The following is a 24,533-nucleotide window of genomic DNA, read 5'->3' as shown; positions in this document are numbered from 1 at the left end:
GTCTCCTCCTTCCTAACTTCTGTTTCTGTTATCTAGCCATTGAGAGAATACGTCCCATATCAAAAAAAATATTCAGTGTCTTCTTTATCCTTAACAGCAAGTGTTAATCTATCCATTTCTGCACAATCTAATATTTTTTAAAATTACATTCCCCTCAAGCAAATCTTGCAGAGCTACAGAAGGAGGAAGACTCAAAAAAAAAAAGAGGAGAGATTCAGATTAGAATCTGAGGAGTCCTTGGTACTCTTTGAGCTTGGTCATTGGGACCTTTTAGGACCCAAACAAGGTAACAACATCATTGCACAATCCTCCTCCTCCTCTCTTTCAACTCTAATGATGTTACCTAGTTGGGTCATGAAATGTCTGCAAGAAAACAGCCAAGCTCAGAGAGCACCAAGGACCCTGCTTTTCAATCTTGAGCTCCCAATATTCTCCTCTATTCAAATTAGAATCTGTTTGGAATTCAACCAGGGGCGAAATCCAGCAGGTTCTGACAGGTTCTGGAGAACCGGTAGCGGAAATTTTGAGCAGTTCGGAGAACCGGTAGCGGAAATTTTGAGCAGTTCGGAGAACCGGTAGCGGAAATTTTGAGCAGTTCAGAGAACCAGCAAATATCACCTCTGGCTGTCCCCAGAGTGGGATGGAAATGGAGATTTTGCAGTATCCTTCCCCTGCCACGCCCACCAAGCCACACCACGCCCACCAAGCCATTCCCACAGAACTGGGTAGTCAAAAAAAAAATTGGATTTCAACCACTGAATTCAACCAATTGGATTGAGAATTGGGGAGTCTTAACGTTGGGCTGCTTTGATGTACCTTCACGGTGGCTTCCCCCAATTCAGAAAGTCAACAAACACCCCCAAAAACAAACTTTCTCATTTATAAAATAGATAAGGAGACTGAAATAACTCTTGATTTGGGAACCTCAAAGTGAGAGGAACTTTGCTCAGCTCTTTTGAGGACCGAGTTCTAAATTCGCTCCTTAAACAGAAAAAGAGACGTGGGAGGGGGTTTCCTTTCCCAGCCCTCCCCCCTCGACCAAAAATCCTTGGATGGCATCCTGGGCAACCTGTCCAGGTTGGTTCCCCCGCCCCTCTCCCTCCATCCTGGTGAGTCTGTGCCATTTTGCCAAACTTCAACTCAGTCTCTGTTTTCCACCCAGGCGGAAATTCGCTTTTCAATTTCTCTTACCCCCGCCCCCCGCCCCCAGGCTGCCCCTCCCTTTTCGATGCCCCCCTGCTTTTAGATCAAAGGTTTTTTTCTTTTCTTTTCTTTTCTGTTCTTTTCTGTTCTTTTTTCTTTTCTTTCTCTTTTCTTTTCTTTCTCTTTTCTGTTCTTTTTTCCTTTCTCTTTTCTTCTTCTTCTTCTTCTTCTTCTTCTTCTTCTTCTTCTTCTTCTTCTTCTTCTTCTTCTTCTTCTTCTTCTTCTTCTTCTTCTTCTTCTTCTTCTTCTTCTTCTTCTTCTTCTTTTTTCACCGCCCAATCAGGTCGGTCAGATCAGGAATGGGGTGGCAAAGAGTGGGGGTGGGGGTGAGAGGGAAGTATACGCGTTCCCCATAGAACAACACAATTATTTCGGCTCCATTGGACAAGTATGCGAGGTTTTTTCACAGCCCGCTGCCCTCGCCGTGTTTCCCACCTCCCTTCACCCGAGAGAGAGAGAGAGAGAGAGAGAGAGAGAGAGAGAGAGAGAGAAAATCAGGAATCCGCGGCTCTTCCATTCGCTTTACATTTAAAAAAAAAACACCTCGAAAACATTCATCCTCCAATGTAAAACGCTTGTAGTAGTTTGTAATTAAAATCTCCACCCACCCACCCCTCCCTCGTTCCTTTCCTTGTTTACAAACTTTCCCCCCCCCCCTTCCTCTCTTTGGCTTGGAAGCGGTCCGAAAAAGGCATGTTTTGTTAGTGGAGAACAGCGGAAGTTTAAAAAAGAAAAAGAAAAAGAAAAAAAAGGAAGAAAAAAAAAACCAACAGGTTTCTGGGGTTCCAACTAATCCTCTTTCGGCGGAGAAATCGAAGGCGCTTGGATGAGGTGAGAAAGAAATCGCTTTCCTTGGGCCGGAATTCGATTTTGTTCTGCTCTCGGGGCGGTCGGCTTCAAATTAGGGATGAGTTTGCTTTAAAACTCATCAGGTTGTTGTCGTTTGTTGTTGTTGTTGTTGTTTTGTGCCGCGCTCTCCTGGTTTGTGAAGAAAATGGGATTGAGAGAGAGACACACACACAGAGAGAAAGAGAGAGAGAAAGAGAGAGAAGGAGACAGAGAGAGAGACAGACAGATAGAGAGAGAGAAAGAGGCAGAAAGAGAGAGAGAGAGAGAAGGAGACAGAGAGAGAAAAAAAGAGAGAGAAAGAGAGAGAAACAGGCAGAAAGAGAGACAGAGACAGAGAAAGAGAGAGAGAAACAGAGAGAAGGAGACAGAGAGACAGAGAGAGACAGAAAAAGAGGGAGAGAGAAAAAGAGAGAAAGAGAGAGAAACAGGCAGAAAGAAAGACAGACACACAGAGAAAGAGAGAGACAGAGAGAAGGAGACACACAGAGAGAGAGAGAGAGAGAGAGAGAGAAACAGGCAAAAAGACAGAGACAGACACACAGAGAAAGAGAGAGAGCCAGAGTGGAGGAGAGACAGAAAAAGAGAGAGACAGAAACAGAGGGAAGGAGAGACAGAGAGAGACAGACAGAAGGAGAGACAGAGAAAAACAGACAGAAAGATAGACACACACACACAGAGAGAGAGAGAGAGAGAGAGAGAAACAGGCAGAAAGACAGAGACAGGGACACAGAGAAAGAGAGACAGAGACAGAGGGAAGGAGAGACAGAGAGAGACAGACAGAAGAAGAGACAGAGAAAAACAGACAGAAAGATAGAGACACACACACACACAGAGAGAGAGAAACAGGCAGAAAGACAGAGACAGAGACACAGAGAAAGAGAGAGAGACAGAGAGGAGGAGGAGAGAGAGAGAGAGAGAGAGAAAGACAGAGGGAAGGAGAGACAGAGAGAGACAGACAGAGAGAAACAGGCAGAAAGACAGTGACAGAGACACACAGAGAAAGAGAGACAGAGACAGAGAGGAGGAGAGACAGAGACAGACAGAAGGAGAGACAGAGAAAAACAGAGAGACAGAGAGAGAGAGAGAGAGAGAGAGAGAGAGAGACGCACAAATACACACACACACACACACACACACACACAGAAACGCGAACAGGGCTTGCAAAGGCTCCGTTCCTGCCAACAACTTCACAACTGTCGCCGGACATAACTTTGAACACAGCTAAACTTTGAAGCTCTCCACGTTTTTCCTTCTAACTGTCTCTGGGAGTTTTATTTGGTGTGTTTGTGTGTTTGTGAATGCGGGCTTTTGAACTCGAAAAAGAGAGGTTGGCTTTCTTTGACCTACCCCCGGCTAACATTTTTATGTCCTGGGGGGGGGGGGGGTTTCGCAACGCCCTGCGTTTCCTTTTTTTTCTTTTCCCCCTCTCTTTGCACGGGGAAGTTGAGCAGGATCGGAAAACACGAATTTGTTCCCGGGCGTGGGGGGCGCCTGGGGAAGCTGAACGTGGGGATGCCACGCGGGGCTCCTAACTCGGATAGGCAGTTGGGAAAAGCCATTGTTTCATTTCTTAGAAATATCCCCCCCCCCCGCCACCCCCGACCCCGAGTCGGAATGAAAGGCAAACGAAGACGGCGGTAGCAGCTTAGCCGTTTCTTCGCTAACCGTGTCGAATCCCTCGTGCTGTTGAAAAGAGTTGCGGGGGAGAAATCAACTTTTAAAACAAAAGTAATGAATTATATATATGTGTGTGTGTTTGTATATATGTATATATATGTGTGTGTGTGCGCATATATATATATATATATACATACACGCATACATACACATACACGCTCTCTCTCTCCTCTCTCTCTCTCTATATATATACATGTTCTCTCTCTCTCTCTCTCTCATCTATATATATATATGTATATATACACTCTCTATATATATACATGCTCTCTCCTTTCTCTCTCTATATATATATTCTCTCTTTCTATATATATATATACATGCGCTCTCTCTCCTCTCTATATATACTCTCTCTATGCTCTCTTTATTTATACATGCTCTCTCCTCTCTCTCTATATTCTCTCTCTATATATACACACACTCTCTCTCTCTATATATATATATATATTTATACATGCTCTCTCCTCTCTCTCTATATTCTCTCTCTATATATACACACACTCTCTCTCTCTCTCTATATATATATGCTCTCTCTCTCCTCTCTCTCTCTCTCTCTCTCTCTATATATATATATACTCTATATATATACACACTCTTCTCTCTCTCTCTCTATATATATATACTATATATATATATATATACATGCTCTCTCTCTCTCTATATATATATATATACTCTATATATATACTTTCTATATATATATATAGAGAAAGTATATATATAGAGTATATATATATAGAGAGAGAGAGAGAGCATGTATATATATATATATAGTATATATATATACATATATATATATACACTCTCCTCTATATATATATATATACTCTCTCTATATATATACTTTCTATATATATATATATACACTCTCCTCTCTCTCTCTATATATATACACACTCTCTCTATATATACTCTCTCTCTCTCTCTCTCTCTCTCTATATATATATATATATACACACTCTCTCTCTATATATATACTCTCTCTATATATATACTTTCTATATATATATATATACACTCTCCTCTCTCTCTATATATATATACACACTCTCTCTATATATACTCTCTCTCTCTCTCTCTCTCTATATATATATATATATATACACTCTCTCTCTATATATATATACGCTCTCTCCCTCTCTCTCACCCCTCTCTCTCTATATATATATACACACTCCCTCTATATATTCTCTCTCTCTCTCTCTCTCTCTATATATATATATACACACACTCGCTTTCTCTCTCTATATATGCACGTTCTCTCTCTCTCTCTCTCTCCGATGTTGCAAAAATCGCAGAAATAATCTCGGTCCAAGTTGTCGCTCGCGGGCATTTTATCGGTTGAGTTTGGCTCGATAACCAGGAGCCGCTTCGAGTTGCAAGAAACCAACTCCCGCCTGCAAATCTATTTATCTACCTCTCTCTCTCTCTCTCTCTCTCCATTAAATATTCTGGGAGGAAGGAAAGGCGGGCAAAAAGGAAAGGAAAAGGGGGGGAGAGAAAAAAAAAAAAGAAGAAGAAGAAGAAGAAGAAGAAGGGAAAAGGCGAGAGAGAGCGCGCGGCGGGGGAGGGAGGGCGGAATTTGTGAATGGGAGAACGTGTTTGTTGCATTCATTGTTAAAATAAAAAAAAAAGAGGGGAGGGGGGAGAGGCGGCGGCGGCCTCTGTGACGCGAGGCCCCCCGGCAGCCAATCCGAGCGGGAGGGAGATTTTTTAAATATCCCCCCGGCCAGCCAATGGCGTGGCCGGGTCCCCAGACTAGCGCAAGGCAGGGCCAATGGCGAGGGGAGTATGCAAATGAGGAATTTTTTGGCCAGGCAGGAGGTGAATGTCAACTAGTCAAAGATGGAGGCTGGGAGCGGAGGAGGCGCCAGGTTTGTGCTGGAGGGGCTTCCCCCCCCCTCCTTTCTCCACCCCCCCACCTCTCTTTCCCTCTCTTTCCCTTTCTTTCTTTCCCTCTCTCTTTCTTTCCCTCTCTCGCGCTCCTTTCTGCTCCTGCAGCCTGGCTTGCTCTGCCTCTGCTCAAGCAGCCGGAGAGGTGCCGCGTAGAACTGCGCCGCCCTGCTCGGGGCTCTCTTGGCTCTTGCGCTGCTCCCTTGGCCGGAGCTCCGAAGCAGCGCCCAGATCTCTCTCGCTCTCTCTCTTTCTCTCACCCCTGCTTCAACCCCCGGGTCGACAGAGAGACAAGAGAGGGGATCCGGCCGGCCGCTTTTTGCAAAAAGTCGGAGCGCTTCTTCTTCTTCTTCTTCTTCTTTTTTTTTTTTTTGGCCAACTTTTTTTTTTTTTTAAAAAGCGCTGCCTTCCCCCCTCCCCCATCCCACCCACCCACCCACCCAATACCCCGCTTGCTTCTCAGCTGGGGTTTGTCGCCCCCTCCCTCCCTCCTTGGGCGGGTGGGGGGAGATGAGTGGAGTGGGGTGAGGTGAGGGGGGTAGAAGAGAGGAGTAGGGTGGGAGAAGAGAGGAGGGGATGGGGGAGAAGAGAGGAGTAGGGGATGGGGTAGAAGAGAGGAGTAGGATGTGGGGGAGAAGAGAGGAGTAGGGTGGGAGAAGAGAGGAGGGGATGGGGGAGAAGAGAGGAGTAGGGTGGGAGAAGAGAGGAGTAGGATATGGGGGAGAAGAGGAGTAGGATATGGGGGAGAAGAGAGGAGTAGGATATGGGGGAGAAGAGAGGAGTAGGGTGGGAGAAGAGAGGAGTAGGATATGGGGGAGAAGAGAAGAGTAGGGTGGGAGAAGAGAGTAGGGGATGTGGGAGAAGAGAGGAGTAGGGTGGTAGAAGAGAGGAGTAGGGGGTGTGGGTAGAAGAGAGGAGTAGGGAGTGGGAGAAGAGAGTAGGGGGTGGGGGAGAAGAGAAGAGTAGGGTGGGAGAAGAGAGGAGTAGAGGGTGGGGGAGAAGAGAGGCGTAGGGGCTGGGGGTAGAAGAGAGGAGTAGGGGGTGGGGGAGAAGAGAGGCGTAGGGGCTGGGGGTAGAAGAGAGGAGTAGGGAGTGGGAGAAGAGAGTAGGGGGTGGGGGAGAAGAGAAGAGTAGGGTGGGAGAAGAGAGGAGTAGAGGGTGGGGGAGAAGAGAGGCGTAGGGGCTGGGGGTAGAAGAGAGGAGTAGGGGGTGGGGGTAGAAGAGAGGAGTAGGGGGTGGGGGAGAAGAGAGGCGTAGGGGCTGGGGGTAGAAGAGAGGAGTAGGGTGGGAGAAGAGAGTAGGGGATGGGGTAGAAGAGAGGAGTAGGGGGTGGGAGTAAAAGAGAGGAGTAGGGGGTGGGGGCAGGTTTCATTGAGAAAAGGCAAGGGGGGGGGCGGGAATGGGGCAAGCAGAGCTCTCTCCCTCCCTCCCTCCCTCCCTGCCAGCGTGTGTAAGTAGACGCGCGTGTGTGTGAATCTCTCTCTCGGCTTTCTATAGGGTGGAATTTTTTTTGTGTGTGAGTAGCATCCGGGTGACTGGGCGGAAATGGCGGGAGCTCAAGGCTAAAATTGGGGGGGAGGAGGAGAGAGAGAGGGAGAAGGGAGGGAGAAAAAGAGAGAGAGAGGGTGGGAGAAAGAGAGAGAGAGAGAAAGAAAGAGGGACGGGGAAATCCAGTGAGGATGTAGAGCTTTGCGAAGGGAAGACCTCAACCAGGTGGGTGTATTTTTTTTCTTTTTCTTTTTTTGTCTGGGGTGGGGGGGCAGGGAGAGGAGAAAAGAGGGAAGGGAAAGTGGAGAGCGGGGAGGGAAAGATCGTGGACGCGCCAGACTTTTTTCTTCCTTCCCCCACGCGCGGGAGCCAAAGACTCCAGAGGTGGGGAGGGGGAGTGGGCGGCTTCCGTGCGAGCTTGCCTCCCTCCCACACACCCCGGTGGGCCGGGAGGCGCGTGGGGAAGAGGCGAAGATGGGGGGCGGCTGGGAGAGAGAGAGAGAGAGAGGAAAAGAGAGGAAGAGAGAGAGGGGGGAGAAAAGAGAGAGAGGAAAAAGAGAGAGGAAAAAAGAGAGAGAGAGGAAAAGAGAGAGAGAGGAAAAGAGGAAAAAGAGAGAGGGGAAAAGAGAGAGAGAGAGGAAAAGAGAGAGAGAGGAAAAGAGAGAGGGGGGAAAGAGAGAAAGGAAAAGAGAGAGAGGAAAAGAGAGAGGAAAAGAGCGAGGGGGGAAAAGAGGAAAAGAGAGAGGAAAAAGAGAGAGACAGGAAAAGAGAGAGAGAGGAAAAGAGAAAGGGGGGAAAAGAGGAAAAAGAGAGAGGGGAAAAGAGAGAGAGAGAGGAAAAGAGGAAAAGAGAGAGAGAGGAAAAGAGAGAGGGGGGAAAGAGAGAGAGGAAAAGAGAGAGGAAAAGAGAGGGGGAAAAGAGGAAAAGAGAGAGGAAAAAGAGAGAGAGGAAAAGAGAGAGAGAGGAAAAGAGGAAAAAGAGAGAGGGGAAAAGAGAGAGAGGAAAAAAGAGAGAGAGGAAAAGAGAGGGGGGAAAGAGAGAGAGGAAAAGAGAGAGGAAAAAGAGAGAGACAGGAAAAGAGAGAGGGGGGAAAAGAGAGAGGGGAGAAAAGAGAGAGGAAAAGAGAGAGACAGAGGAAAGAGGGGGGAGGTCTTCTGCGCGCTGGGGCGGGAACGTGGAGGGGAGGAGGGAGAAGGGGGAAGGAAGCCCACCCCCCCACCCACTCCCACCCCCGAGCTCCCTTGCAAAAGGCAGGCCTTCCAACTCCGGACTTGTCATTTCATTTTAATTGTTTGGAAATTTATCCGGGGAAAGGAAAGAAAGCTGAGCGTACACGCGGAAGGTTGGAATCCCATCGTTTCTCTTGCGTTTTCTTTTCTTTTTTTCTTTTCTTTTTTTCCTTCCCCATTCTTCTGTTTCTGCAAAGGGTGAGCGAAGGGCGGGCTTGTTGTTGTTGTTGTTGTTGTTGTTTTGGAAGTGGGGAGAAATAAATTCCAGCTTTAAAAGGAAAAAGAAAACAAAAAAAACTCCTGGAAAGCGTGAAATCAATCCGGAGAGAGCGCAGAAAAAAAGTTCTGCCATGTGCCCGGGATTCGGAGAAATTTCGGAGTCTTTTCCTCTCTTTCTCTCTCTCTCTTTTTCCTCTTTGCCAGCTCTGGGGAGTCCTTTGGTTCGGATTGGAATGTCGGGGGGGGGGCGGGGGCTGGAGGGGGGGGGAAATCGGTCCTTTGATCCGAATTGAGCCGATTCAAAGACGGCCTTTTGCTCCCGAGAAATCCAAATTGGCAAATTTCCCGCTCCGTTTCGGCTTGCAAAATATAGTTTTAATATAGTTTTGAGAACGTGGGATTTGGTCGATCGGGAAGGAATTTCGCTTAGGGTAATTTTTTTTTTTCCTCCCCGCCCTTCATCTCTCCTATATGAGAGGCAAAACTTTTATTTTCTCTCTCTCTTTCTCTTTCTCTTTCTCTCTCGCTTCTGTTTCTCTCCCTCCTGTTTTTTTCTTTCCCTTTTTCAGTCTTTCCTCTCTCTCCCTCCCTCCCTCCCTCCCTCTCTTTCTCATTCTCTCTCCCTCTCCTCTTTCTCTCTCTCCCCTTCTCTTTCTCATTCTCTCTTTCTCCTGTTTTTCTCTTTTCCTTTTTCAATCTTTCCTCTCTCTCTCTCTTCCTCCCTCCCTCCCTTTCTCTATCTTTCTCTCTTGTTTCTCTTTCTCTCTCTCTCTCTCCTGTTTTTCTCTTTTCCTTTTTCAATCTTTCCTCTCTTTTCCTCCCTCCCTCTCTCTCTCTTCTGCTTCTCTCTCTCCTGTTTTAATCTTTTCCCTTTTTCAATCTTTCCTCTCTCTTCCTCCCTCCCTCCCTCTCTCTCTTTCGCAATCTCTCTCTCTCTCTTCTGCTTCTCTCTCTCTCTCTCCTGTTTTAATCTTTTTCCTTTTTCAATCTTTCCTCTCTCTTCCTCCCTCCCTCCCTCTCTTTCGCAATCTCTCTCTCTCTCTCTCTCTCTCTTCTGCTTCTCTCTCTCTTTCCTGTTTTAATCTTTTCCGTTTTTCAATCTTTCGGGTCCCAGGCGGTACTTTTGAAACCATTGAAACCAGCGCGGAGCGGGAAAGGGACGCCAAAAAGTTGAAGGAAACTTATAAACTTCCATTCTGTAAAGCGCCTTTGAAGTCCCCATGGGCGAAGAGGCGGCAATATCAATTCGATAAATAAATAAATAAATAAACCAACCGGGAGATTTTGGCTTTAAATACAGGGGGGGGGGGAAAGAGAGAAGCAGAGAAGAGGTGGGTGGGTGGGTGGGGGAAGAGAGAAAGTCTGGAGAGGGGCTCCTTCTCATTGAAGCCCCCTCCCCAAAGCTCCATTTTGCGACCGAGAAGGCCGCTCAGAAAACTTTCCACCCAAACTTTTGGCGAGATGGCGTGGGACACGGTCGGCCCGCTGAATTCCACTCGAGAATCAACGCTCCGTGGCTACATTGTTCGTTTTCATTAAAACTCTAGCAACCCTTACTTCCCATTTATGCTTCCAGTTTTACACTGGGGTGGGCAGGAGATTTAGTAAGGCTTAAAAGAAAAGAAGGCAGTTGGAATCCAATGTTTTAAACCAGACAGATTTCCTGCGATCCGGGAATCCACTATCTTGTTTCATTTCCCCTGCAGAGATCCCTTTTTTAAAAAAAAAAAAAAAGAGAGAGAGAGAGAGAGTTGGGTTCCTTTGGCGAGGGAAGAAAAAGACACTATTTATTTATTTATTTTTGAAAGGTGTGTATGTCTCTCTATGTGTACTTGCCTCTCTCCATAAAAACAAAACAAACAAAAAAACCCCCACACACACTGCGGAATTGCGTTGGGTTTTTTTTGTTTTTTGGGGGGGAAATAGGATTAGGGGTTAAAACGAAGAGCTGCTTCTGCCTTTTCCAATCCAGATGTGGAACCTTTCCTCCAGCCTCAAAAAGTATAGAAAACCAAGGGAGGAGAGGGGACTAAGAGGATTATGCCTCTGGAATAATCCGTGCATCCCAGGATGTTTCTCCTTAAAAGGAGGAAAAGGTGCTGTTTGAGAATCCTAATTGAACTTTTTTTTTGTGTGTGTGTATGCCTTGCTCTGGGGTTTGCACGTGCAACAAAGCTGGAGGTTTTTCCTGCCTGCTATTTTTGCACTTTGTCCTAATTCTGCCGAGTTATCATCTGGTGTGTGTGGTCTTTGGGAGTTACGCAAGAATAAAAGTTTCCCTCTGCCTCCTTCAAAATCCTCTAGCTTAAACTTTTCTTTGTGGCTGTTTCCTCCTCTTGCTCCCATCCTACCTACCTATCTACCTACCTATCTATCTATCTATCTATCTATCTATCTATCTATCTATCTATCTATCTATCTATCTATCTATCTATCTTTACACAAGAATAAAAGTTTCCCTCTGCCTCCTATATCCTCTAGCTTAAACTTTTCTTTGTGGCTATTTCCTCCTCTTGCTCCCATCCTACCTACCTACCTACCTACCTACCTACCTATCTATCTTTACGCAAGAATAAAAGTTTCCCTCTGCCTCCTATATCCTCTAGCTTAAACTTCTTTGTGGCTGTTTCCTCCTCTTGCTCCCATCCTATTTATCTATCTATCTATCTATCTATCTATCTATCATTTATCTATCTTTTTCATTCCCTGAGCCTTTACTTTGTTTTCTTGTTTTGTTTTGTTGACTTCTTCGAGCTCTCCCTGATTTTCTCTAAATTTGCTTTAAAGCTATCCCAAGTTCTGCCTCAACAAAATAAAAAGTTTGCTTAAGACAACATGGAACTTTATGGAATTTAACGCAGCAGACTTCTTCTCTCTGTTGGCCTCTGGTTAGTGAAATTTTTAAACGGAGGAGGCCATTTTCGGAAAGTGGAGGTTAAATTCCCCTTTTTCCCCCTCCTCCCAAGTCTCTTCTTCTTTTGCAAAGATTGTGATCTGATTGGAAATTTCCTGCCCGAAACTGAATGGGATTTAAAAAGAGATCCATTGTTTGCCCTTCCCACTTCTTAAATTGCTGGGGGTGTCGCCTAAATCATTTGAAGTCTTACCAAAAGTTTTCCCCCCATGTTGCCAGTTTCAGAGTTGGGCTTTTCTTGCGCCCCCACCCCTTAAAAGATGGATTTTTTTTTTTAAAAAAGTAAGTTTTAATAGCAGTGAGTTTTGCCATTTCCTATTTTTCCTTCCCAATTCTGCTGTGTATCTTTCTTTCACTGGGGGTGGGTTGGTGGGTTTCATTTAGGGATTAAAACATGTCAGGATTGGGGCTGTTTCCTTCCCAGGGTAATGCTTGGAGATTTTGGGGAAGTTTGTTTATGTTTGGGTACAAATGGGAGACAGCATTTAAATCTGATGATGACTGCATGTTCTTAACATTTACAAACGATTGACTATAGAGAACTAATGTTTCCTTCCTAGGATGCTAGTAGAGTTTATGACGTTTATTTGTGTCTGTATTACGTGAGGGTGAGATAGGGGAATAGCGTGTTTAAATCTGATTATGATTTGTTATGTTCTGAACATTTACAAAAGTTCTGATTCTTCTATCAGGACAGTTAAAGTTTCCTCCCTAGAATATGCTAGCAAGAGTTTATGAAATTTATTGGTGTATGTGTGTTTAAATCTGATTATGATGGTACATTTTTAACATTTATAAAAATCTGATTCTTTCTTCTCTTTTTCTCCTTCCTTCCTTCCTCCCTTTCTTTTCCTCCCTTCCTTCCTCTGTAACTCTCCTCCCTCCCTTTCTTTTCCTTCCTTCCTTTTCCTTCCTTCCTCTGTAACTTTCCTCCCTCCTTCCCTTTTTCTTTCCTTCCTATCTCTCCTCCCTCCCTTCCTTTTCCTTCCTTCCTTTGCAACTCTTCTCCCTCCCTCTTTTCCTTCCTTCTTTCCTTTTCCTTCCTTCCTCTGTAACTCCTCCCTCTCTCCCTCCCTCCCTTTCTTTTCTTTCCCTCCTCTCTATCTCTCCTCCTTCCTCCCTCCCTCCCTCCCTCCCTTTTCCTTCCTTCCTCTGCAACTCTTCTTCCCTCCCTTTCTTTTCCTTCTTCCTTTCTTTTCCTTCCTTCCTCTGTAACTCCTCCCTCTCTCCCTCCCTCCCTCCCTTTCTTTTCTTTCCCTCCTCTCTATCTCTCCTCCTTCCTTCCTCCCTCCCTCCCTTTTCCTTCCTTCCTCTGCAACTCTTCTTCCCTCCCTCCCTCCCTCCCTTTCTTTTCCTTCCTTCCTTCCTTCCTTCCACATGACGGTAGAGTGGTGAACGAAACCTCAGTTGGATTGCTTTCTTCAATATGTTTTCAGGAGAAAAAAAAAAGCCCACCCAGAATTTTCTTTTTCTTTTTCTTTAAATGTCCCACTGTGAAAACTTGCTGGAAACTCTCGCCGTCTTCTCCTTGCCGGCCTGTGCCCTTTTTCTGTTGTACTACTGGGAGCTGTCATTAGCAGTGCAATATTAAAAGGGCATCGGCTGGCAGAGGTTATCCTCCTGCAAAATGACCAACCGGCCGAACTCCGGTTGCAACTTCTTTTCAACTGGTGGTGGCTGATGGAGACACTTTTTTTACAGAATCGGGATTGCCTTTGTAAGCTTCCTGGGGGTCCATCTGGGCCCCTCCACACGGTGCTTCTTCAGTTATGAAAGAAAGAAAGAAAGAAAGAAAGAAAGAAAGAAAGAAAGAAAGAAAGAAAGAAAGAAAGAAAGAAAGAAAGATTTCCTGGTGTGTGTTTTTTCGTTAAGTCCAGAGAGGAGGGGACTGGATTTAACATTGGCTGGTGTGCATTTTGTTTGATCTGCCTGCTCTTTGGTCTCTGGAATCTCCTGTGTGTGTGTGCAATTGTGTGTGTATTGTGATGGTTTGCTTTAAAAAAGGACACCAGGCTGTGTCTCCCTGCCTCACAGTGGCAAATGCTCTTGCTTTCTGTTTGGAAAAGGTGACACATTCTTCCAAGCCACACACACACACACACACCAGCCAATTGTGGTCGTAGTGTGCCTCTTTCCCTTTCCTAGGTCTGAATGTGTAGTCCCAAGATTGCTCAAGCAACAAAGCTGGATGATGATGATGATGATGATTTTTAGTAATGCATGGGGGGGACCTTCCAAAGATGTTTAAAAATACCTTCGTGGGGTGGGTAGGTGTGGGGCTGAATTGGCAAAGAGAAAAGAAAACTTCAGAAGCCCTTTAAAGAAAAACTTTGGGAGAGAGAGAGAAAAAAAAAAGAACGATTAAAAACACTGGCTTGGTCTCGTAATTTGTGTGTAGTCCTGTTTTGACCTCTTCCGTCCAAAGTTTAAATTAAAATCTGTTACGTGTACGCTTGGGAAGGATCATGCGTGATACGGTCATGTATGTGTTGCATGCGCCACATAAAAGGGAAATGGTCGCTTTAAAAAAAAAAGCACAACCTTGTCTGGTTTTTACATTTCCCCCCCCCCTCATGTAAAATGCTTACTCCGAATCAACACCAGCTGAATTCGATGGCATATTATGGTACATTTAATGGCAGGTGGGGGGGAAGAGAGATGTGGTCAGAGAGAGAGAGAGAGAGAGAGAGAGAAAGAAAGAAAGAAAGAAAGAAAGAAAGAGGGAGAGAGAGAGAAAAAAAAGAAAGAGAAGGAGAAAGAGGGGGGGAGAGAGAGAGAAAGAAAGAAAGGGAGAGAGAGAGAGAGAAAAAAAAAGAGAAGGAGAGAGAAGAGGAGAGAGAGAGAAAGAGAGGAGAAAGAGAGGGAGAGAGAGAAAGAGAGAGAGAGAGAGAGAGAGAGAAGGATAAGGGAAGATAATTCGATAAGGGGGAAAAAAAAGTCATCCTAAGGAATCTTTGATATGGATTTTTGGATGTTGATTTATAACCATCTTTTTTACACATTCAGTATACAGCTGTTTTCGACCCCTTGCTACCTTTGTTAAGTTTACACTCCAAATTTTGGTTTTTCTGGTGTGTGTGTGTGTGGGGGGTAGAGATTATATTAAAAAATTCCACCCCTAGGAGTGATATGTCTCTTTTATATATATACCTATTTTCACACCCACATGGGGGGTGGGGACCCAACAAGATTTGTTATAACGCCCTTATTTTAAACCCAATTCCAAGCAGGACCGAGCCCAGAATGTTTAGTTTGCTCAGTGAGACAGTTGTGAAAGGTGAGTTTTGCCCCGTTTTACGACCTTGTCACCGTTGTTAAATGAATCCTTTCCGTTGATAGGCGATGGTTAAGTGGCTTCCCCATTGACTGTCGGACGGACGCAAAAGGGGACCGATCACATGACCAGCCGCGGTCCTAAATAGGAACCCGTTGCCAAGCAGCTGGATTTTGATGGGAACGCTGCAAAGGTTGCAACTATGGAAAAATTGGTCATATTTTTCAGTGCCATTGTCCACTTCGAATAGTCACTGAATGAACAGGGCTCCATGGATGTTTTAATGATAACTGGCCTATTGGGAAAGGAGCTAATTTAACTTACCTGGGTGTCCTTGCATTAACCTCACTTTTAAGGAGATGAGAAATTTTATATTATTTATTTGACTCACAGCAGGAGCATTTCTCTCCCCCAACCCCACCGGTCTCCCTGCCCCAGTTGTCGGGGGGGGGGGGGAAAGATTGCCCAGCTCCTAGACATGATGACTTGGTAACTCTCTCCTGCTATAAACCCTTCCATTGAGAATGAATGAGAACGATCAACCGATGGAACAGAAGTTGCCTTCAGAAGTTGTGGGAGCTTCATCACTGGAAGCTTTCAAGAAGAGACTGGACTGCCATCTGTCAGAAATGGTGTAGGGTCTCCTGCTTGGGCGGGGGGTTGGACTAGATGACCTACCAGGTCCCATCCAACTCTGTTAATCTGTAATCTGTCTAAGATGATCAAAGGTCTGGAGGCTAAAACGTATGAAGAACGGTTGCAGGAACTGGGCCTGGCTAGTCTAGTGAAGAGAAGGACCAGGAGAGACAGGATAGCATCTTCCAATATTTGAGGGGCTGCCACAGAGAGGAGGGGGGTCAAGCTATTTTTCAAAGCACCCGAAGGCCAGACAAGGAATAATGGATGGAAACTGATCAAGGAGAGATTCAGCCTGGAAATAAGGAGGAATTTCCAGACAGAACAATCAACCGATGGAACAGAAGTTGCCTTTAGAAGTTGTGGGAGCTTCATCACTGGAGGCTTTCGAGAAGAGACTCGGCTGCCATCGGTCAGAAATGGTGTGTAGGGTCTCCTCCTTGGGTGAGGGGGGAAGGTTGGACTAGATGACCTCCAAGGTCCCTTCCACCTCTTGTTATTCTGAGGCCAGCTGTTATACATGCCACTGCTGGAACCGCCGGCTCTGACAATATTGCACTACTGTTTATCTCAAATTTAGCAGTGCAATAATATTGTCAAAGCATTTGGTTCCAGATCTGAGACATCCTTGCAATTGTGACCAGTCCTGGTAACGCGGCTGCCATCTCCATCTCTTTGTGTCGTTGGGAGGGCGTTTTATTACAGGTAGTCCTCGACTTACGCCCACGGTTGAGCCCAACATCTCTGTTCCTAAGTTGTTAAGCAAGTTTTGCCCCATTTTTTTTTTACATCCTTCCTCACCACGGTTGTTAAGCGAATCCGGCTTTCCCCCCCCCCTCCCCGTTTGACTTTGTCAGAAGGGAAATGACGTGACCCCGTCATGTAAATCTAAAGCCTGACTAGGTGGCTCAGTGGCTAAGACACTTGAGCTTGTCGATCAGAAAGGTCGGCAATTCGGCGGTTCGAATCCCCAGTACAGTCTCCTGCGTGAGCGGGGGGAATTGGGCTAGATGACCTCCAAGGTCCCTTCCAGCACTGTTACTGTTAAAATACGAGCTTGGTTGCTGAGTGTCTGAATTTCAATCGTGTTGACCACGGGGATGCCCAGACAGTCGTAAAAGTGTGAAAAAAATGGTCGTAAGTCACTTTTTTCCAGTGCTGTTGTAACTTCAAATGGTCACTAAGTGAACTCTTTCTAAGTCAAGGACTACCTGTACACACATTTTATAATAAACGGAGAGGATCTTTCTCTCTTACCCCTCCCAGCATCTCGTTTTGCATTCGTTTTTGTGTGGTCTTGTGTGTGTTTGAACGTGTGAGAGCCATGCCTTCCACCTTTTCAGTAAGCTGCCTGATGCAATAGCTTTCCATGTGCTGCAGCTGCCGAAAAAGCCAACACAGTTCTAGGCTGCATCAACAGAGGGATAGAACCGAGATCAGGTGAAGAGTTAATACCACTTTATAATGCCTTGGTAAGGCCACACTTGGAATATTGCATCCAGTTTTGGTCGCCACGATGTGAAAAAGATGCGGAGACTCTAGAAAGAGTGCAGAGAAGAGCAACAAAGAGGATTAGGGGACTGGAGGCTGAAACATACGAAGAACGGTTGCAGGAACTGGGTATGTCTAGTTTGATGAAGAGAAGGACTAGGGGAAACATGATAGCAGTCTTCCAATATCTCAGGGGCTGCCCCAAAGAAGAGGGAGTCAAGCTCTTCTCCAAAGCACCTGAGGGCAGGACAAGACGCAATGGGTGGAAACTCCTCAAGGAGAGAAGCAACTTAGAACTAAGGAGGAATTTCCTGACAGTGAGAACAATTAATCAGTGGAACAATCCGCCTCCAGAAGTTGTGAATGCTCCAACACTGGAAGTTTTTAAAGAAGAGATTAGATAATCCTTTATCTGAAGTGGTGTAGGGTTTCTTGCCTGAGCAGGGGGTTGGACTAGAAGACCTCCAAGGGCCCTTCCAACTCTGTTATTCTATTCTATTTTCCATTGAATAATGATGTCCCATCTTGGTATCTTTTTTTTTTTTTTTTAAATTTGATTTATATGCCGCCCTTCTCCGGAGACTCAGGGCGGCTTACAATGTGCTCAGCAATAGCCTTCATCCTTTTGTATATTTATACAAAGTCAGCTTATTGCCCCCATAAACTGGGTCCTCAATTTACCTACCTTAGAAAGGATGGAAGGCTGAGTCAACCTTGAGCCTTGGAGAGATTCGAACCTGCAGTAATTGCAGGCAGCTGGTCTTAATAACCAGCTTAATAACAGGGTGCCTTAGACCACTGTACTACCAAGGCTCTTTTGCCTTCTGCTAAACCATCATGTGGTTTGTTAGATTTTTTTTTTTACCTAGGAAAAGCTGGCTAATGGGGCACGGGTGGGGGTGTGTGCTGTTGCACAAATTACGGTTCGGCAAGCCGTAGTTTACGGTCCTACTTCAGTCTGAATTCAGCTGCGGCTGGGGGATTAATGCTTGTAACCCTGGAGAGGTAGAAGGTGTGACGTACGGTGCGTTTTATTATATAACTTATTTGTACAGGGAGACCTCGTCTTACGACCACACTGGAGGCCAACATTTCTGTTGTTGAAGTGAGACATTCGTGAAAAGGGGGGCTTTGTCCTGTTTTACGACATTTCTCCCCACCGTGGTTAAGCGAATCACCGCATAATGGATAAGTTAGGAAAACAGTCGTTGAGTGAATCTGGTTTTCCCATTGAGTTTGCTTCTCAAAAAGAGATCACGTGACCCCGGGACATTGCAACCGTCGTAAATATGAACTGGTTGCTGAGCGTCTGATAATTGTGACCATGGGGAGGGTGCAACGGTCGTTAAGTGAAAAACAGTTCTTAGTCCCATTTTTTTCAATGCTGTTGTAACTTTGAACCGTCCCTAAACGACTTGTTGTAAGTCGAGGGCTTACCTGTATCTGAGTTGGGTTCTCCCAATGTGCTTATCGGATCCAGTTCCATGTTCTCATAGTTGCATCCACCCAACATGCTGGTTTAAATTTAATCTTGGTTAAGAGCGGGGTTTGTTTTGCGTAGCCAAAATGCAGACTGTTGGCTTAGTTTATTCTGAATTAGTGTGCTGTGCAAATACAGAAGAAGGAAAAAAAAAAGGCAAATTCAGTTCTCATGTCTTCCTTCTCAAACCAGCTGTGGCTTACCTTTAGTTATGATTTGGGCTTGATAATTAAGATTCTATACAAACTTTTTAAAAAGTCTTCGAATAGTTTGTGACTTTAGCCTTTTCAACTAATCCACAAGATAGAACTGGGCTTGGTAAAGGTAAAAGTTCCCCTCGCACATATGTGCTACTAGTTCCCGACTCTAGGGGGCGGTGCTCATCTCCGTTTCAAAGCCGAAGAGCCAGCGCTGTCCGAAGACGTCTCCGTGGTCATGTGGCCGGCATGACTAAACGCCAAAGGCGCACGGAAAGCTGTTCCCTTCCCACCAAAGGTGGCCCCTATTTTTCTACTTGCATGTTTTACGTGCTTTCGAACTGCTAGGTTGGCAGAAGCTGGGACAAGTCACGGGAGCTCACCCCGTTACGCGGCACAAGGGATTCGAACCGCCGACCTTTCGATTGACAAGCTCAGCGTCTTAGCCACTGAGCTACCGCGTCCCTGGGCTTGGGGGAAATATCATCGCTTGGGACAAAATATTGTTTTTCTCTCTCCTTCCCATCTCTGGTGAGGTGTGTTAAATATGAGCCAGTCTCCTGTATGAGCAGGGGGTTGGACTAGATGACCTCCAAGGACCCTTCCAACTCTGTTACTGTTAAATATGAGACTTATAAAAACTTGTTTTGACCACGTTGGTCTCTCTAGATGTTTGCCTTGGTGCATTGCTTTCCCATTTTACAACTGTAAGGTCGTCTTTGCTCAGAACAAATGGTTGAGAAGCACTTTTTCAGTCACTCTACAATTCAACAGAAGAAAATACAGGTGATCCTCGAGTTATGACCGCAAACGGAGCCCGAAGTTTACGTTGCTTAAGCGAGACATTTGTGAACGTCTCACTTAGCAGCATAAATTTCGGGCTCCGTTTGCGGTCGTACCTCGACGCTTCACCAAGTGAGCTTGCCTCATTTTACGACCTTTTCTTGCCACCGTTGTTAGGTTGCATTTCTCAAATTAGTTAACGCTGTTGGTTAAGTGGATCTGGATTGACGTTTGATCGTCAGAAAGGTCACCAAAAGGATATTGCAACCGTCATAAATAGGAACCACTTGCCAAGCAGCTGGATTTCGATCGCGTGACCATAGGTCGTAATTTTGAGCAGTTACTAAATGAATTGTTGTAAGTGGAGGACTAAACCTGTATTTGTAGCTCGGAGTTGAACTGTAGAGTCTTTGGGTGCTCTCCGAGCTTGGTTTTTCTGAATTTCGATCCTCAGAAGAGCTGAGTTCCAATCACTTTTAAGAGTCCGAAATCAAAAATACGGTTATTTCAGTCACCTTATTTAATTTTATAAATGAGAAAGTTTGCTTTTGGGATGTTGCTTGACTTTCTGAGTTGGGGAAACCGGTTTCTGCATACCCTGAGGTACGTCAAAGCAGCCCAACCTGAAGACTCCCCAGTTTTCAATCCAGTTGATTGATTGATTGGAGTTTCCTCCAAACCTTATTTATTTATTTATTTATTTATTTATTCATTCATTCATTCATTCATTCATTCATTCATTCATTCATTCATTCATTCATTGGTTTGATTTATATGCCGCCCTTCTCCGGAGACTCAGGGCGGCTTACAATGCGTTAAGCAACAGCCTTCATACTTTTGTATATACCTGCTTAGTAGGGCCTTCGGGCCCCCCTAAGCGGTGTTCTTTTTTATACAAAGTCAGCTTATTGCCTCCACAATCCAGGTCCTCATTTTACCTACCTCGAAAAGGATGGAAGGCTGAGTCAACCTTGAGCCTGGTGAGATTCGAACTCGCAGTAAATGCAGGCAGCTGCTGCTAGTTAACAGCACTTTAGTCTGCTGAGCCACCAAAGCTCTTAGGTGCTGCTGCGTCACCAAGGAATCCGGTTGGTTGAATTCCAAACAGATTCTAATTCGAATCGAGAAGAATATTGGGAGCTCAGGGTCCTTGGTGCTCCCTGAGCTTGGTTGTTTTCTTGTTGGCGTTTCATGACCCAAACTAGGTAACCTCATCAATTCTAGGAGGGATTGGGGTTTGTTGAGAGGAAGGGGGAGGAAGAAGAGGACTATGGGGTCCTTGGTGCTCTCCGAGCTTGGTGGTTGTCTTGCAGACGTTTCATGATCCAACTCGGTAACAATATCTGTGCTACAAGGGATTGGAGTTTGCGGAGTGGAAGAGAAAGAAGATGATCTTTGACGTTCTCTGAGCTTGGTGGTTCTAGAGTTGTCCTCCTCCCCCCCTCCTCCCTCCTCTCAACAAACCCCAATCCTTTCTAGAATTGAGGATGTTTCATGACCCAGCTAAGTAACGTCATCAGTGCCATTAGCTGTTAGCACTGGTGATGTTACCTAGTTGGCTCATGAAATGTCTTCCAAGAAAACCACCAAGCTCAGAGAGCACCAAGGATCCCAATATTTAAGGGGCTGCCCCAAAGAAGTGGGAGTCAAGCTATTCTCCAAAGCACCTGAAGGCAGGACAAGAAGCAACGGGTGGAAAATAATCAGGGAGAGAAGCAACTTGGAACTAAGGAGACATTTCTTGACCGTGAGAACAATTAATCGGCAATTAACAATTGCCTCCAGAAGTTGTAAATGCTCCAACACTGGAAGTTTTTAAAAAGATGTTGGATAACCATTTGTCTGAAATGATATAGGGCAGGGGTCGGCAACCTTAAACACTCAAAAGAGCCACAAAAGTCCTAACCGGAAGCCCCCCCGTTCAATTCTAGAGCTGACCGGAAGTCCGGTTCCCCCACCATAGAGTCTCCTAGCGCAGCGTCCTTTTTCCTCTGCCGACTGGAACTCTGATTACCCCCACCATAGAGACTCCTCTTAGCATGGCGACCTTTTTCCTATGCTGACCGGAAGTCCGGTTCCCCCACCATAGAGTCTCCTCCTAGCATGGCGTCCTTTTTCCTCTACCTGTCCTAGCCGAAAGCCCTATCAATTGTGGAGCCGACCAGTGACAAAGAGACGCAGCAGAGGGATGAAAGAGCCACATGTGGCTCCAGAGCTGCGGGTTGCTGACTCCCGATAATAGGGTTTCCTGCTTGAACAGGGGGTTGGACTAGAAGACCTCTAAAGTCCCTTCCGTTATTCTGTTATTTTAGGGCGGCGTGGTGTGCTCAAAAACAAGACAATCCCTGCAATGGTGGGACCAAACCTTCAGCCCCCTTTTTGTGCATCACCTGCGTGGTGCATGTTACAAGCAGCAAGACTTTTTAACTGTATCTTTCCAGCTGCCATCTTGAATTTTGGACTATGTGGACACCTCCGACACAGTTTATAATGTGTTCAGGCAGAAAACGTTCATGTTAAATTTGCAACGATGAAAATCCACTCCAGGGGAATAAACCATCTTACCGATAGACCCTAGTTTGGTGCTTCATCCAGAGTTGAACCATGTCTGACTGAAGAAACCATCATTGGCCAGATGTACTAACATGCTAAGCCAGTCACAAATTAACCATTCTGAGGCTTAGTGTGAATGCTGATTTGTTGGACTCTCTTGTCAGGGCTGTGGAGTCGGGAGATAAATGTTCCGACTCCGACTCCTCAGTTTTTTGTACTTCCGACTCCGACTCCAGGTACCCAAAATTTCCTCCGACTCCTCGACTCCGACTCCGACTCCACAGCACTGCTCTTGACAGGTATGTAGATAAAGCAGTGATGGCGAACTTTTTCGGCACCGAGTGCCCAAACCAGAATGTGAGTGCATGTGTGCGCGTCAGAACATCAGATGCCGAAAGACCAGCTGGGTAGCGTGCATGTGTGCGCTGCCCAGCTGGTCTTTGGGTTTCCGTCACTTGCATGTGCACTGGCCAGCTGGTCTTCGCACACGCTGGAGCACCGGAAACGCAAAGATCAGCTGGCTGGCAAGCCTGTTTTTTGGCCGTTTTTGGCTGTATTTTGGGCCTTTTTGGGGCCGTTTTCAGGCCAGTTTTCAGTCTGTTTTTCGGGCCGTTTTTTACCTCAACACAGCCAGAAAACGGCCTGAAAACAGCCAAAAAGCCGGCCATTTTGGGGCCATTTTTCAGCTATTTTCCGGGTTGTTTTCAAACTGTTTTTCAGGCCAAAAACAGCCTGAAAAAGGCTTGAAAAAGGCCCAGAAATGGCCTGAAAAACTGTGAGGTTTTTGGCTATTTTCAGGCTGTTTTCCAGCGCTCCGCCGCCTGTGAAGACCAACTGGACGGCACGCATATGCGTGCTGGAAAGAGCAGCTGGTGACGGCGCGCATGCCCACGGAGAGGGCTCTGCGTGCCATAGGTTTGCCATCACGGAGATACATACATTTTGGCTGCAAAAATTTGCACAACCACTAGGTGGCAGGACAGAGATAATTTTGTTATCTCTTTGTCTCTTGGCTACCCTCTAGTGGGCATCCACATCCTTGCAGCCAAGATATGGAGCTCACGCAACACTTAAATAAATACACCGAGTTTGCGCAATACGCTGTCGCCCAATAGCGCAACTAACTAAGTTGTACTTGTCGGTCAACGTTGTTCGGATTTCCCTGCCCTGCTTAACCATGTTGGTGGGCAGCTGCAAGCTTCAGATTGATGGCTTCAGCTACATTCCTATCAAGGGGTTCCTGGTGGCGCAGCAGACTAAACTGCTGCTGTTAAAGTAGCACTTAGCTGCCAGCTGCCTGCAATTACTGCGAGTTCAATTCTCACCAGGCTCAAGGTTGACTCAGCCTTCCATCCTTCCGAGGTAGGTAAAATGAGGACCCAGATTGTGGGGGCAATAAGCTGACTTTGTATAAAAAAGAACACCGCTTTGGGGGGGGCGAAAGCCCTACTAAGCAGGTATATACAAAAGTATGAAGGCTATTGCTTAACGCATTGTAAACCGCCCTGAGTCTCCGGAGAAGGGCGGCATATAAATCAAACTAATAAATAAATAAATAAATTTAAGTGCAATAGGTGATTGATTTGACAAATCGGGTTTTGTTTTTTGTTTTTTTTGGGTGACGGGAATGAAGAGAACGGATTTTTTTTTTATGGTATTTTTATTGTTAAAGAATAACAGAAAAAAAAACAATACAAAAATCAATAGTAAAGAAAGAAAAAAAATTTCCCCCAACGTGCTATACAAATGGAAAGGAAGTTTTAGGAAATTATAGTCTTCAATTCTTCCAAAAATCTCTTTAATAGGGTACTGGTGCCGATTCATCCAATCTCCCAAGTGCAAAGTCCACAAATGGTTGCCAAGTGTTCCAAAAAACATTCTCTTTGTATATACCGCTTCTAATTTTAATATCACAAGTCAATTTATCATTTAATGCAAATTTCCATGTTTCATTATACCATTCTTCTAATTTTAAGTCGGCATTTAATTTCCCAATATCTAGCAATTATAATTCTCCCCATTATAACCAAAATCCTCACCAATTCTCTTTCTCCAGTTGTTAATGTTGTTTCATTCAATATCAATAACAATATGGTTTCCGATTTCAATTTGACCCTCTTCTTAATCATTTCAAATATTTCATTTTCTATCCTAGACCAAAAAAGTTCAACCCCCATTACATTTACACCACATGGATAATAAAGTGGATAAAATGTGTTGGAGATGTAAAGTGGAACTTGGGACCTATGTTCATATGTGGAGAACGGATTTTTTTTCAGGCAAAGACGTCACGTCTGTTGCTGATATGACATGTCCCACATACCTGAGAAGGGTTTTCCCTTTCTAGGATTATTTAAAAAAAAAAAAAAAAGTGAAGGGGAAAAAGTGCTTTAAAGCAGACTTAAGAGTTGACAAACTGGTCTGGGTGAGTAACAATTCCATCAAGGAAGACGTTGAAAGAGAAGAATTGGAGAGATCTCTTAGAAGGATCCATAAAGACATTTGTTTGTTTCTATGGGTCACCAAGATCTGGTTTGGGCTCTTTTACCACCCCCACTCCCACCCCTTCTCCACCCACCCACTTCTGTACACAAACACAACCTCCTCCTCCTCCTACAAGTCTTCCTACAACCGTCCAAGAGAGAGTTGT

The 24,533-nt window shown here is 45.3% G+C and overlaps 1 protein-coding gene across 1 annotated transcript in view; it reads left to right on the top strand.

Moving 5' to 3' along the window:
- The first annotated feature begins 1,865 nt into the window (after nt 1–1,865).
- YDJC (YdjC chitooligosaccharide deacetylase homolog) overlaps nt 1,866–24,533 on the top strand; it is a 93,047-nt gene continuing 70,379 nt past the window's right edge. Inside the window, exon 1 of the mRNA XM_087880220.1 lies at nt 1,866–2,034. The gene's annotated coding sequence lies outside the window, so the exon portion shown is untranslated. The remainder of the gene's footprint in view (nt 2,035–24,533) is intronic.

The sequence above is a fragment of the Pantherophis guttatus genome, chromosome 17 (genome assembly GCF_059756535.1).
Source record: "Pantherophis guttatus breed Tessera chromosome 17, ASM5975653v1, whole genome shotgun sequence".
Lineage (NCBI taxonomy): Eukaryota > Metazoa > Chordata > Lepidosauria > Squamata > Colubridae > Pantherophis > Pantherophis guttatus.
The sequence above is the reverse complement of the archived record's forward strand: the minus strand, read 5'-3'. Positions and strand labels throughout refer to the sequence as shown.